The 15,667-nt window shown below is 40.2% G+C and overlaps 1 protein-coding gene across 1 annotated transcript in view; it reads right to left on the bottom strand.

The window, feature by feature from the left end:
- Positions 1-15,667, bottom strand: part of RGS6 (regulator of G protein signaling 6) — a 581,418-nt gene that overhangs the window by 477,963 nt on the left and 87,788 nt on the right. The gene's annotated exons all lie outside the window — the stretch shown is intronic.

The raw sequence follows: 15,667 nt of genomic DNA, 5'->3' as shown, positions 1-15,667 counted from the left end.
TACTTTCCACCACCACCACCCTAGCCCTATCTAGTCTTTGCCTTCCTCTCCCTCCATCCTCCTGTTCAATTACTATCCACCGCTGGTCCTTCATGGGTGTTTTTCTGTTCCTCCAACACATCAAATTCTTTCCTTTGCCTTCACTGTTCCTTTTGTTGGGAACGATCTTTCGTAATCTTGAGATGCCTCCTTTGCATTATTCAAGTGGCTCAGGGTGGCCCCTCTAGGTGACCTCCCCCCAGTGACTACTGCTTCAGGAGCACCGATTCTAAGTCATTCTCTACTTCATTCCTTTTTTCTTTATCTTCTGCTTATCTTTCACCAAAATCATCTATTTGTTTGTTTCTCCCACCCACCCATGCCCCCATCCCCGTCCAAGCCCCCCTCACCAGACACAAACCGGAATATGTGGTTCCAGAAACCACTAAAAGGTCTCACTTCCCCGTCTCTCCCCAGCAGTTGGCATAATGTCTGGCACGTGTAAATACTCAACAACTACTGGACTTTTATGCCTCCTGAGAAGTTGGATAAATATGCTGAATTTGCAATAAACTCATTTGGCAAAGAAAACTTCAAGTTTCTCCTAAATTTATATTTTAAAACTTGGTAATAGAACACCCAGCACCCAGATCTTAGTTTCTAAGACCATTCTCCAATAAAAGGAGCCAAAATTCCTTAAAGAAATGGTAGATTGCAGAGCTGGGCAGATAACATACAAGACGAGCATGAGCATCTTCTAATGCAGGAAAGTAAGGAAGTGCTCAACACACGCACACACACACGCACACACACACACACACACGCACACACACACACACACACACACACACACACACAATGACAGTGGTTTGTCAAAGGGACATAGAAGCCAACTGAAAGAACTCCCAGCTAGAACAACTGGAGCAACCAAAGAAAGTGGCATTGGAATTACAGCCCAAAGTAAAAAATAAATATTCATTTGTCCATACTGATATAAATAAATTGTTAAATAAATAAATGGTTGATAAATGGGGGAGGAGAGGCAAAGCTCCCATGCAGAAGATTTCCAATTAATTTATGTAGCTACTCTTCCCTTAAGGAGAGGGAACATAAATCTCCATTCCTTAAATGTGGGCAGCACATAATGATTTCCTTCCAAAGAGGACAGTATGAAGGGGGGGATACAAGTGTAACGTTACAGTGGAGAAACCACTATCTCACGACATTTCTGCAAAGATGTTCATAGCCCCATATTTATAATAAGCTCCCAAAACAGAAATATGAGATATGGTTATATGGTCAAATAAGTTATTAGAACAATATGTGGCTACTGAAAAAAAATCACTAAATGCTTATCAAGAAAAAAAAGTTCATTATATAAAGTCTGGTGATCAGAGAGTAAACAAAACTGTGTACAAAAACATTTAAAGTTATATAATTTTGAACCCATCATACAGATACATACAAAAGGTAAAAGAAATACTCCAAAATGTTAATAGTTATTACTCAGGTTGAATGGGTTACAGATGATTTTTAGAGAGTAATTTTCTAATTATGAACTTAATGAATGCTTATTGTAATATATTATATGTAATACATATTTTTATAATAAATGTATATAAAGCTATAAGCATTCATTAGATTCATAATTAGCAAAATACTAAAATTATTAAAGGAATTTTTTTTACTATTAAAACTCTGAGAATACGCAAAAAATAAGCAATAAAGTCCTTCAGATTTTATAGTTTCAACAATATGATATTCTATTCTAGCACCATTTAAAATTTTTATAAGATAGCAGTAGTTCTACCATTAGTTACAGAAACAAACATGGACCCACATCTCCTGGCTTTCAATACAAACAACCTTTCCACTGCCCTACACTGATAGGTTTAAAATTTGATCTTCCTGGGAGGTGACATCAGCAAGACGGCAGAAAAGGAAGCCCAAGATATTATTTCCCCATAGAGATACTGACTTATCAATGGTCCAAAAGCCTTTATGAGCTCTCCAGAAACAGTTAAGAAGTCACAGTACTCCAGGCAAACACAAAGCCAAGAATAGTCTCACCAAAATGGGTAAGAAAAAGCCATTGCATTTCACCCTCAATAGGCTTTCCCTGGCACAGATTAGTGTGGTCAGGAGAAAATACCCAGTTGTGGTTCAGGAGGGAAAGAGAAGAGTGAAATATAGATCCAACATTCTGACTTTCCAGGGGGCTACTACTGAGCACTAATGGGGAACTAGCATAATTAGGATGCATGGGGGCTACCAAGAACAAAGGAGAGCTTGGTGTCTTCTTGCTGCACCAAAGAACTTGCATGATTGCAGAGAAACACCAAAGGGAGCAAGAGATAATGAGCTCTAGGAAAAGAAATCACAAACCTCTCTAATTGGGAAAGTATACACACAAGCCTAGAGAAGATGCATCCCAGAAAAGGTTGGAGGGGACTCCAGATTCTCTAGCCAGACTGACTGGGGAAGATCTTCTCCTATATGAAGCCAGTCTGCAAAGACTAGGTGAGGTGGCTTTTTTTTTAATGGCAAGTCCCAGCAAAAATAAAAAGGCATAGGAAGAAGCAGGGAAACACAGCCCAATCAAAGGAACAAAATAAATCTCCAGAACTGATCTTAAAGAAATAGAGATATACTGACTACCTAAAAAAGAATTCAAAATTACCATAGCAAAAAAGTTCAATGAGCTAAAAGAGAACACAGATAGACAACCAAATGAGATAGAAAAATGATGAATGAACAAAATGAGAATACCAACAAAGAGAAAGAAACTATAAAAAAAGAACCAAACAGAAATTCTGAAGCTGAAAAATACAGTAACTGAATTGAAAAATTCACTAGAGGAGTTCAACAGCAGATTCAATCAAGTACAAGAAAGAAACAGCGAACTTGAAAATAGGTCATTTGTAAGTATCCAATCAGAGGAGCAGAATAATAAAATTTTTTTTAAAAAGAAGAAGAAAAGTGAAGAGAACTTGAGGGGCTTATAGGACAACATCAGATGTACCAATAAACATATTATGGGAGTCCCAGAAGGAGCAGATGGAAAGGGGCAGAGAGATTATTTGAAGAAATAATGGCCAAAAACTTCCCAAATTAGGAAGGAAATAGACATCCAAATTCAAGAAGCTTAATGGACTCGGATAAACCTAAAGAGCCCACTGAGACACATTATAATCAGCTATCAAAAATAAAAGACAAAGAGAGAATCTTGAAGACAGCAAGTCAGAAGTGACTCACCATGTACCAGGAAGCTCCTAAAAGATTATCAGTGAATTTTTAAGCAGAAACATAATAGGCCAGAAGAGAGTGGGATGATATATTCAAAGTGCTGAAAGACATAAATTGCCAACCAAGAATACTGTATCTGACCAAACAGTTGTTTGAAAATAAAGAAGAAATGAATATTTTCCCAGGTAAACAAAGCTGAGGAGAAGTTCATCACCACTAGACCTGCCTTACAAAAAATGCTAAAGGGAGTCCTTCAAGTTGAAATGAAAGGATGCTAGACAGCAACATGAAAGCATATAAAAATATAAAGTTCTCTAAATATATTAACAAATATAGAATACTGTAATACTGTAATATATTAGAAGAAATAAATTAAGCAAAGTTGCAGGATACAAAAAGTAACATACAAAAATCAGCATGCAAAAATCAGTTGAGGGCTTCCCTGGTGGCGCAGTGGTTGAGAGTCCGCCTGCTGATGCAGGGGACACGGGTTCGTTCCCCGGTCCAGGAAGATCCCACATGCCGTGGAGCGGCTGGGCCCGTGAGCCATGGCTGCTGAGCCTGCGCGTCCGGAGCCTGTGCTTCACAACAGAAGAGGCCACAACAGTGAGAGGCCCGCATACCACAAAAAAAAAAAAAAAAAAAAATCAGTTGAGTGTCTATATACTAACAATGAACAATCTAAAAAAGGAAACTAAGAAAGCAATCCCAATTACAAGAGCATCAAAAGCAATAAAATACTTAGGAATAAACTTAACCAAGGAGGCAAAAAATGTATATACTGAAAGCTATAAAAGATTGCTGAAAGAAAGTAAAGACGATACAAATAATGTGAATACACTCCATGTTCATGAATTGGAAGACTTAATATTGTTAAAATGTCTGTATGACCTAAAGTGATCTATAGATTCAAAGCAATCTCTATCAAAATCCCAATGCCTATTTTTGCAGATGTAGAAGAAACAATCCTAAAAATTCATATGACTCTCAAAGGAACTGAAATAGCCAAGATACTCTTGAGAAAGAAAAACAAAGCTGGAGGCTTCATACATCCCTATTTCAAAATCATTTTACATAGCTACTAATCAAAGCAATATGGTACTTGCATAAATACAGACATATAGACTAATGTAACAGAATAGACAGGCCAGAAATAAACCCTATGGTACATGCTCAGGTGATTTTCAACATGGGTTCCATGACTACATAAAGGGTAAAGAACAGTCTCTTCAACAAATGGTGCTGGGAAAACTGGATATCCACATGAAAAAGAATAAAGTTGAACCATTACCTTATACCATGTACAACAATTAACTCAAAGTGGATTAAAGACCTAAATGTAAGAACTGAAACTATAAAATTTCTAGAAGAAGACACAAAGTAAAGCTTTATGACATTGGATTTGACAATGATTTCTTGGATATGACACCAAAATCACAGACCACCAAAGCTAAAATCGACAAATAGGACTACATCAAACTTTAAAACTCTGTGCAGGAAAGGAAGTGATCAACAGAGTCAAAAGGCAACCTACCAAAATGGAAGAAAATATTTGCAAACCATGTATCTGATAAGAGGTTATCCAGAATATATAAATAACTCCTAAAACTCAACAACAAACAAATAACCTGATTTAAAAATGGGCAAAAGGGCTTCCCTGGTGGCGCAGTGGTTGAGAGTCCGCCTGCCAATGCAGGGGACACGGGTTCGTGCCCTGGTCCGGGAGGATCCCGCATGCCGCGGAGCGGCTGGGCCCGTGAGCCATGGCCGCTGGGCCTGCGCGTCCGGAGCCTGTGCTCCTCAATGGTAGAGGCCGCAACAGTGAGAGGCCCGCGTACCGCAAAAAAAAAAAAAACAAAAAAACCACAATGAGAAGTCACCACCCTTCAACCCATTAGGATGACCACTATCAAAAAAAAAAAAAATTACCAGTGTTGGCAAGGAGGTAGAGAAATTGGAACTCTTATTCGCTGTTAGTGGGAACATAAAACGGTACAGCTGCTATGGAGGTTCCTCAAAAAATTAAAAATAGAATTACCATATGATTCAGCGATCACACCTCTATATATTTTGCACATATATCCAAATGATTTGAAAACAGAATCTTAAAGAGATATCTGCACACTTGTATTCATTACAGGATTATTCACAATAGCCTAGAGGTTAAAGCAAAATAAATGTCTATCAATGGATGAATTGATAAGGAAAAAATATATATATATATATGCAATGGAATATTATTCAGCCTTAAGAAAGAAGAAAATACTATCATATGCTACAACATGGATGAAACTTGAGGACATTATGCTAAGTGAAATAAGTCAGCCACAAAAAGACAATTACTGAATGATTATACTTATACGGGGTATCTAAAGTAGTACGCTTAGAAACAGAAAGCAGAATGGTGGTTGTCCAGGGCTTGGCGGGGTGGGGGGAAAGGGTTCAATAGATACAGAGTTTTCATTTTGCAAGATGAACAAGTTCTAGGAATCTGTTGCACAACAGTGTACATACAGTTAACGCTTTTGTAGTGTATACTTTAAAATCATTAAGAGGGTAAATTTTATGTTATGTGTTTTTTACCACAAGAAAAAAAATGTATGAAAAACAGTCGTATTGGTAATCAAAGATATGCCAATTAAAATGCTGAAATATTATTTATTTTGCCTTTCCATTTAGCAAAGAAAAATTACCAATGATAGCAATAGGCAGTGAGTTGACTAACCCTGGCAGACTGACAGGTTCATTGCTTTAATCTTTTTGGAAAGCAATTTAACAATACACAGAAAAAGCTTTAATAATAGCCTTTTCATTTTATCCTCTGATAAAACTCTTCCCTCTCTCCCAATTTATTCATTCCTTCAACAATGAATATTTAGCATTTATTATGTTCCAATTATGAAACTTACAGTGTGGAGGCAGAAATTAAGTGCTACAAAGTAGGTGTACAACAGGCCATTAAACTATATAACAGGGAAATTAATCTAGTCTGTAAGCTATAAGAATTTAAGTACCCCAAAAGGGGGTAGGATGGAGGTATGATAACATACCAAAATGTTCATTTCAGCATTATTAATAAAATATTGGAATTGGAAACATAAATAGAAGGGCTAACTCTGTAAACTAGGTGTTCATAGGAATATTATCCCAATCATTTTTAAAAAGTGCTTTCAATGGCCATTTGGGGTAGTCATTAGAGCTTTTCCCAAATATTTTAGTTCTCTTCCTTCTGGACACATAGTAGGATTGCACTTGTTCACCTTCTTTGAAGTTAGCATGGCCATGTGACTTGCTTTGACCAATGAAATGTAAGCAAGTGGTGTTTCCCTTCTAGGAAGAAGATTTTAAAGCTAGTGAAGAGTGACCACACTCTCTTATTTTGCTTTGATGACTGCTAATGCTTGTGTCCAAATGGAGCCCCCATCAGAGTCATCATGGATCCCTGAATTCATCCTGGATCCCTGAATTTGAATGAACAAAGTTTCCCTGTTGAACCACACTAGATATGTAACAAGGGCAAAAACTAAATCTTTGTTGTGTTAAGTCAGTAAGATTTGAGGAGCTGTGTCACAACAGTATCTAGACTGATGTAGTAACCCTACTCCGTAAGAACAATGCTAATTACATTAAATTGTTAGTATAAAAGAACACAATAAAAACCACATATGCTATGAGTATACCTCTACTTTATAAACATCTTATTCCTAGAAAAAAAGACTAAAAGTACACACACCCAAATATTTATAATGATTATCTTTTGATGGATATGTAGGAAATTCTTCCTACCTCTTTTTTTTTTAACATCTTTATTGGAGTATAATTGCTTTACAATGTTGTGTTTCTGGTTTATAACAAAGTGAATCAGCTATACATATACATATCCCCATATCCCCTCCCTCTTGCATCTCCCTCCCACCCTCCCTATGCCACCCCTGTAGGTGCTCACAAAGCACCAGAGCTGATCTCCCTGTGCTATGCAGCTGCTTCCCACAGCTATCTATTTTACATTTGGTAGTGTATGTATGTCAATGCTACCGCTCTCACTTCGTCCCAGCTTACCCTTCCCCCTCCCCGTGTCTTGAGGTCCATTCTCTACGTCTGCATCTTTATTCCTGTCCTGCCCCTAGGTTCATCAAACCATTTTTATTGTTGTTAGTTTTTTAATAGCATGCATTCATATACGATCTCTAATGGGTAAAATAACATTCCTTAAAGAGCATGGAAGTCACAAAAAATGTTCAGAAGGAAACTTTATCATGTAAAATTTCCAAACTGAAAGTTTTCCAGAAAGAAGAGATTATCCCTTCATATGAACGTGCTGCCTTTAAAAATGGGAGCTATCTGGCCAATGCTTTAATCTATGGAGTATATATTTATGCTTATCCACAAATTTACAACCTAACACTGTGTGTCCTGTATCCTGTGTTAACTAATTTCAAACCCTAGAAGTTTTTTGTTGCCAAAGGTCTTATTTCTTATCCTTTCTAGATTCCCAGCTCAATACCCAAATCCTATTCAGGCCCCAGAATTCATATCAGCTACAAATGAGCCCAATTAAATCTTGCTTTATTTAGAGACCACCACTGACCTAAAAAATAAGTCACTGGTCAGGAAAGAAACAACTCTACTTTGGGCTGTAGAGCCTATTCCCCAGGGAATCTGATTTCTACTGCATTCTCCCTGCCCCTTCAGCATTAAGATAATGATATTGTTAACACATGATGTTTCCAATTAAATTACAATGGCTTAAACAAATATTATGTTCCACTTATCTTACATAATGGTACATAGTTTACATAATGGTTGAAAGACTCCTTCTGATGCAGTAAACACCTACATGTTTATCAAAAAGAAAAAGAAATTAGCTACAATTATAAAAAATGTTCTATGAATCATAAAATTTGATCATTTTTTCTACCTACAAGAAACTCTGATTATGAAAACATACAACATAAAGCACAAATCCATACCATAATCAACCATGTCCATGATATGATCAACACTGATACCAAGCTACATCTACTTTCCTTGGGTTAGTACTTGCATATTATATTTTTCCATCTTTTTATTTTTCAAAATTTTAATTCTTTATCTTTTAAATATATCTCCTGAAAGTTTTTAAACTCTGACAGTCTTTGTCTTTTAATTGCAACATTCAGTCTACTTATATGTAATATAATTACTGAAATATTTGGGTTTGTATCTACCATTGTGTGCAGTGCTTTTGTCCCAATGTTCAAATTCTCTTTCTCCTTCATTCCCATTGACTTATTTTTAATTATTTTGTTTTCAACCTGTTAGCATGGAAATTAATACACTCTTACTATTCTTTAGGGGTTATTCTAACAATTACAATATATATCATTAACTTATCAAAGACTAATACTGACTTATATTTATACTTCTTCCCAGACAATGCAAAGACCTTAGAACCCCTTATCTTTTAACCCTCTAGAATGACTGAGGGAGCAATAAACAAGATGAAGAATTAAAGGAAGAGAAAAGGCTAGATATTTTTGCCTGTAGCTGTATCTTTTTTTTTTTTTTTTTTTTTGTAGCTCTATCATTTGCGAGCAGACTGCTGGCCTCCTCAAGGAGGAAAAAAAAAAATTCCATCACTACTTAGACTTCAACACAAGTGCCTAGTTTAAATTTGATACACAGCATTCACTTTCAGTTCTGTAATGAGCTAGTTCTCATCGCAGAAAGAATAAAACACTTGATCACCTTCTCCCCATCTTGAGGCCCAAGAACATCACTCTTTTCGTATCCAAAGCCCCTCTCTCTATCCAAAGAAAGAGAGAGAAATGCTTTTCATCACATGAAGTTGGAGGACCCTTCCATGAGGCACTGCACTGGAGCTTACTTATCACATCATACCACTAGTTAGCAGGAACCAGGAAACACATTTCCCACCACATCCGCGGTTTGGTTCAGTTCCTGAGCCTGCAGCAAAAGAGAGCACTTATGGGTGCTGGATGCAGGCTGTGCAACAGGAAGGGCCTCTCTGTAAGGATGAAACTTTAGAAACCCAGCAGAAAAAACCTCAGGAACTTTCACAGTAGTTCACATTAGTGAGCATCAGGTGATGTTGATACCTCCGTAACCAAGAAACCCAGGAGTTGAATTATATTCAGAAGACACAGAGTCTGATATACATCAAAATACAATGATGGCTTCAGTTTTCTCACATGGCCAAGTGACAAGGTGAATGTATATCAGTAATCAGCAAGGTCACTATTATACAATTTCTGGCAAGACCTACCGTCTTTGGGTGACAAGGATTATGCAGCTGATGCTTCATTGAAACTATACTGTAGGTCTCCATGATAGAGACCCAGCTAGTAATAACTGCAAGAGGGATCATGAAAAACTGGTTCCTGCTACAGATGACACTTAATAATGTTTACAAGCGCACTGTGACTTGCAAGCAATGTCCATATCCAACACGTTATCCATCCACTGTTGATTATTCCCAATGACAGGAGATTCTTAACAAATTATAATCCTAACTTGGCAATGGAACCCCAACATCAAGAGCCAGTACGATGCTAGAAACTGGCTCATATGTCATAGGGATTCCACTTTTTTTTTTTAAACGTGGCTTGTGGACTAAATTCAGCCTGTTTTTTTTTAATTTATTAACTTATTTATTTTTATCTTTTGGCTGCATTGGGTCTCCGTTGCTGCACGCAGGCTTTCTCTAGTTGCGGTGCGCAGGGCTACTCTTCATTGCGGTGGGTGGGCTCCTCTTGTTGAGGAGCACGGGCTCTAGGCGCATGGGCTTCAGTAGTTGTGGCGTGTGGGCTCAGTAGTTGTGGCTCGTGGGTTCTAGAATGCAGGCTCGGTAGTTGTGGCGCACGGGCTTAGTTGCTCCACGGCATGTGGCATCCTCCCGGACCAGGGCACGAACCCATGTCCCCTGCATTGGGAGGCAGATTCATAATCCCTATACCACCAGGGAAGTCCAGGGATTCTACTTTTTATGACTCCAACCATTTAGGCCGTATTTCAATTACGACAGGACTTATAAATGAGGAACTGGCAGAAAGACTTCAAGAAGAGTACCTGTTTTTTGATTCACTAGAAGACCAAAAGCAACAATGAGAAGAGAGCGAGTCAACCCAGAGTCAACCTATGTTTATTTTTCAACTATACCGTCCGTCTGAGAATTTCACCAGAGCCACAAAGCCAAACAAATACGTCTTCTTTCGCTAGTTCAGCTACCCACACTGAATCACACATAAGACTTCCATATCCATTACAGACATATTACAATGGAGCACAAACACAGCCTTAGAATAGGATCTCTCTGTGCTAATTTAAACACTACTTTAGCAATGTGTTCCAGAAGGATGCATGTCCTTTGAAACCATATTATGAGGATATTTCTCCAAAGGTTTATTCACTGCACCTTGAAGTGTAGCATTAGCAGTGCTATTATGATAACAAACGTAAGTCACTAGCCGCAGTATTTTGTATGTTTAAATAAATTCTCCTTCCAGAGATAACTATAAGATGTATTAGCTAAGAAGGAAGAATAATAAAGGGCTATGCTCTGGGCTCTACTAGTTCCTTGCCTGTCTTTTCATTTCCTGCTACTCAGTATAACTGGTACTCAGGAATTCTGCAAACAAACAACTGCCAATCTAGTGAGGGAGTATCCACAAACCAGACTGCAATTCAAACGTGAATAAGCAAAACACATCCCCACGTGTCCAAGCAGTCTGGAGGTATGGCTGAAGGAAGGGGTTCAGAAGTTGGGGCTGATGAAAAGGAGAATGATTTCCATCTGAACTGGAGTTAATGCTTTTGGAAGAGCAAAGCAGCCAGGAATGAAAGAGCAGCCTACCCAGCCCCACAAAACTGCCAAGCTGGCCTTGTCATCACACAGCAGTGTAAATCCAATGGCTTTGTCAGCAAAAGCCAGCAGCACCGGCACGCGGTCCCCCAGGGCAGGGGCAGTTCTCAAACAAAAACAATGAGCACGTGTGACATTCATCCCCCTACGGCAATTGAAATCAGGCTTCATGAATTAACAAAAACACTCCCAGCAGAAGATGGTCAGGTGATCTCACTGAAGCAACAACTGTGTTAAGAGGAATAAAAACAGAGCATATGTCAGTCTTTTATGGGCATCTATCCCCTCTGTAAGAATGGTGATCAGGATAAATCCTATTTGAGAAACAGACATCGAGCTTCACATGTAAGGACTAAGAAAAACAATTGGCTAATGTATTTAGGAGTAGACCAACCCCAACTTGGACTTGGGCAGGTTTCACAGTAGTTTGGGGCCTTACTCTGGCCCCAGCCTCCCCAGACTCTGTACCTGACACAATAGAGCAGCTTTACAATGAAGTGAATCATCTCTTAGACCTGTACTTTTTATATCACTGATAGCCTGTCACTGGACCCCATCAGTGGTAGAGAAATCACCCCACTTCTGGGACTCACAATGGGAAAGTGTGGGCAGGGGCAGCAGCACACAGTGGAGGGCATCCTGATTCACATGCTCAAGGTCATAAACACTGTGATAGACCTAAAGGACCTTCGAACCTAACTTCAAACATGAGTGTGTACACACATGTGCAAACATGTGCACATCCTTTTTAAAGCAGAGGACGTGGTCCATCCCTGGGTAGTTTCCTGCTTTTCCATTACATTTGGAGCAAAATCCAAACTCCCAAAGCCCTGGAGAATCAGCCTCCTCTTCTCCTCCTTCCCAAAACACAGGGCGACCTCTCTTCCTCAGGGCCCCTTAAAAGCTCTAGGTCTAGATCTGCGCATGCCTGGACCTCTCTCAAATCATTCCAGTCTCTCCACAAACCTTCCCACAACAAACAGGTTCTCCTGAGCTTTCCATCCTGTCATGCTCCTCTTACCTGTGCTATTTTCTCTGTAGCCAGACACTCCCTGACATGTGTACTTGCCTGTTTTGTCAAAGGACAATGAGAACACTACTCAGGATCTGAAATCAAACTACAAGGCTGAATTTATTGCTAAATAAATTGCTAGATAATATGGAAGAGCTGTGCTGGCCAAAAGGTCCCTACAAGCAGAACAGGTGACGGATCTCATAGAGGGCTTTGGAAAGCGTGGAGCTCTGTGATTCACGGATGTTCAGAGTCATTCCTGGGCTGACAACAGGTGGGTGCTCAGGTAAGGCCGATGTCGATTGGCAGGTTTTCTGGAGAGCATCCATCCCTGATTGGTTGACTTTCAGAACTGGGGGGCCAACACTGGTTGGTTTCAAAACCAGCTTTCACTAAGACAAGTTGGTGCGGACCAAGTTAACAGATTTAAAATTGGTTCTGCTGGCTACTTGTTACCATAGCTATGGAACAATCAAGCTTTTCCTAAGTTTGAGAGGACTTTTATTCTATTATTCTCTAAAAGTAAACTCCATTCAATTTGGTTTGCCTGTTTCATTCATCCTGTATCCCCCGTATCTACTACACCTGGCACATTCATGTTGAATGAATCAATCAGTGGTTTGGGGCGGGGGGTTGCTAGATTACTGATAATTGGTGCTTTTATTTTAAGATTTGCCACTTTATTCTCACAGCACAAGACAGCTGTTAAGTGCATGGCTTTATAATCACACAGTCCTGGCTTTGAATTTTGGCTCTAACATTACCTAGCTTATGGCCTTCCTGAATCTCCATTTCATTAGTTGAAAGAAGGGTGGGAGGAAAGAATAACAGTATCTCCCAAGTCTCCTCTGAGGAGTATGGAAACAATGCCCAGTTTCTAGCATGTTAAGTGTTTAAAAGCATAAATCATGTATATTACTACGTGGAAAATTTCTGAAAGGCTCAAAGAAGACATTCAAGACCATAAAGCCCAGGGTGATCAGGAGCAGCCCTATGAAAAGGCATAGAGTGCACTTCCCCGGGGGCACAGTGGTTGAGAGTCTGCCTGCCGGTGCAGGGGACATGGGTTCGTGCCCCGGTCCGGGAGGATCCTACATGCCGCGGAGCGGCTGGGCCCGTGAGCCATGGCCGCTGAGCCCGCACGTCCGGAGCCTGTGCTCCGCAACGGGAGAGGCCACAACAGTGAGAGGCCCGCATAACACACACAAAAAAAGGTATAGAGTAAGGTCTGAGATAAGAGACTTCAAGAGGCGCTCCTGACTCCAAATCCTCCCATTCCCCCTTTCCTCCAGCCCGCCCTTCACCTCGGCCCCCACTGTGATCTGGATTCCCACCTCCCTTCTTCCCAACCCCGCACCCTGACCCCACAGGCCAATCACTCCTGATACTCCCAACATTAACATCCCCCATGCCTGGTGACGGTTAACTGAGTTAAATCACCTTCTCCCAAAAGAAACACTATTTAGCAAGTGCATTATATTGATCTATTTATTTGATTAACTTTGTACAATTCATTGCAACTTATATAGCAGAAACCAGACAGTGAGACACAGGACAGGTAAGTTTTGGAGGGGGCACTCAGACATAAAGTCCATGTATTCTGTTGCTTTGCCCAAGTCGTTATTATTATTGTTATTGTCCCTGGACCTCAGACATACAGATACATGAAACTGCACTCACTCTATGTGAAATGCAATAAGAATCCCAGCAAGGACTGAGTGAAATGATGAGGATGATTATAACTTTTGTGACTTTCTGTTTGAATTAAAAAAAAAAAATCCCACAAGGACTCAGAGGCAAAAAATATACAAATCAATTTTCACTGCAAAGTAAAGAAGCTGTTACAGTGGAGGGACCTGGACTGAATGTCAATATTATGACATAGTGAGTGTGTTCCGTGTGTGGTAATTGCACTCATTGTTGCTTTTGTTGTGGCCATCCACTTACAATGCTTGGTGTCAGTTTATGTATCTCTTGTAAAAATAAAATACAGTGTGTGTGGGGGGGGGGGAAATAAAGAAGAATCCCAGCGAGGCCTGTGGGCCCTGGGCTTGAGTCCTCTCTCCATTGGACTGGCTGTGTCACTCTGGGAAGGCTGCCTAAGCCTGCTGAGCTGCTATTCTGCTTTCTGCCCATCTTGTGGAACTGTTCTGAGAATGTGAACATATAAACCACAGGCACAGCGTAGGGACTCATCAGGCAGCAGCTTAAAGTGGGCAGGGGTGCCGCGCACTTCAACCCACAGGCTGCCAGGTCTGGGTGTGAAGCCATAAATGACTCTGGGGAAGAATTTCAGAGAAAATACAGGATCCATGGGAGTAGACGTTCTCCTGAAGAATAGGGGGTAATTGGGAACAACGGGAACCCACGTGACAGAGCACAGGCCTGGGGCGGAACTGGTCTCACATCCCAAAGTTTAGCCGTAAATGAAACCTTCTGAAAGGTTTTTGTGGGCCTCCTGTGAAACTGACTCCAAGTAAAGAAACTTGGTTCTAGCCACTTGTCTGAACTCTGCAGGCACATTCAACAGAGGAATAAGAAAGTGTGATGAATTGCTGGAGGGCACGCGCTCGGGTGAGGGTTCCGGGTGAGACCTAAGGCTTCTCTGAAGCCTTCCACCCAAGATTCAAGATCTCATTTGCTCCTGCTCTTGGGAAGGCACCACCTGGTGGCCGCTACCAGAAATGACAGAGCAGAATTAGCCTTAACCTCTTCCAGCAACAAAGTATTTTGTATTTATTCACTCAGCAAATATGTATTGAGTCCTTACTAGGGGCCAGACAAGTGCTAAGTGCTGGATGTACATCGTGTATAGAATAAAATTCAGTGGCAGCTCTCAGCGAGCTCACTGTCGACACAACTGCTGAGTAGAGGAGTTGCACGTAACCAGAAGAGTGAAGAAGAACAAGGTCTTGATCCAGCTTGGACAAAGCCCTCTACTCCCCAGCCTCCCCCTCTATGCCATCCCCTCCCTTAACTCTGGAGAATTATTTGCAAATAAACGGCATTCCTTTGCTCCAGGGTCCCTAGGTCTTTCTACCACATTCTTCCTGCCTCTATACCCATCTTTCCAATTGCACCGGACCAGCTCTCATTCCATTTTCAGAATGAAATTTCCTGCTCCATCCTCCCCTAAGGAAGGCTTGGATTCAGGAGAAATTTTTGTTCATTTTCTTTTTTGTGAGTTTTAACTGTTTCCTGGGATTCCAGCTGCCTCTGATTAGTCCCCCTTTTCCTTCCCATGCTTCCTTTTCTGCCTTTTCTTCCACTAAGAAGCAGGTAAGTGAGGGACAATGAATTAAGAAATAAGAGGAACATTCCAGTCTTGCTTTTCTCCTAGTTTCAGCCCCTGACATTTTAAACCAACATTTTCAGAACTCTTATTTCAGAATTTCCCAGGGCACATTCTAGTGAATATCTACTTTTAATCTCTTGAGGATGGATTTGATTTAGGAAAATTGTCTAATTTTAAATGGAGTCCCTACTGATGATTCAGATGGGTGAATGAACTGGACTCGTGTCATCGTGGGTCCAAGAATGAGTCACAGTTATTAAAGAAGGAAATTGGC

This window comes from Phocoena sinus, chromosome 2 (genome assembly GCF_008692025.1).
Source record: "Phocoena sinus isolate mPhoSin1 chromosome 2, mPhoSin1.pri, whole genome shotgun sequence".
NCBI classification, from domain to species: Eukaryota; Metazoa; Chordata; class Mammalia; order Artiodactyla; family Phocoenidae; genus Phocoena; species Phocoena sinus.
The sequence above is the reverse complement of the archived record's forward strand: the minus strand, read 5'-3'. Positions and strand labels throughout refer to the sequence as shown.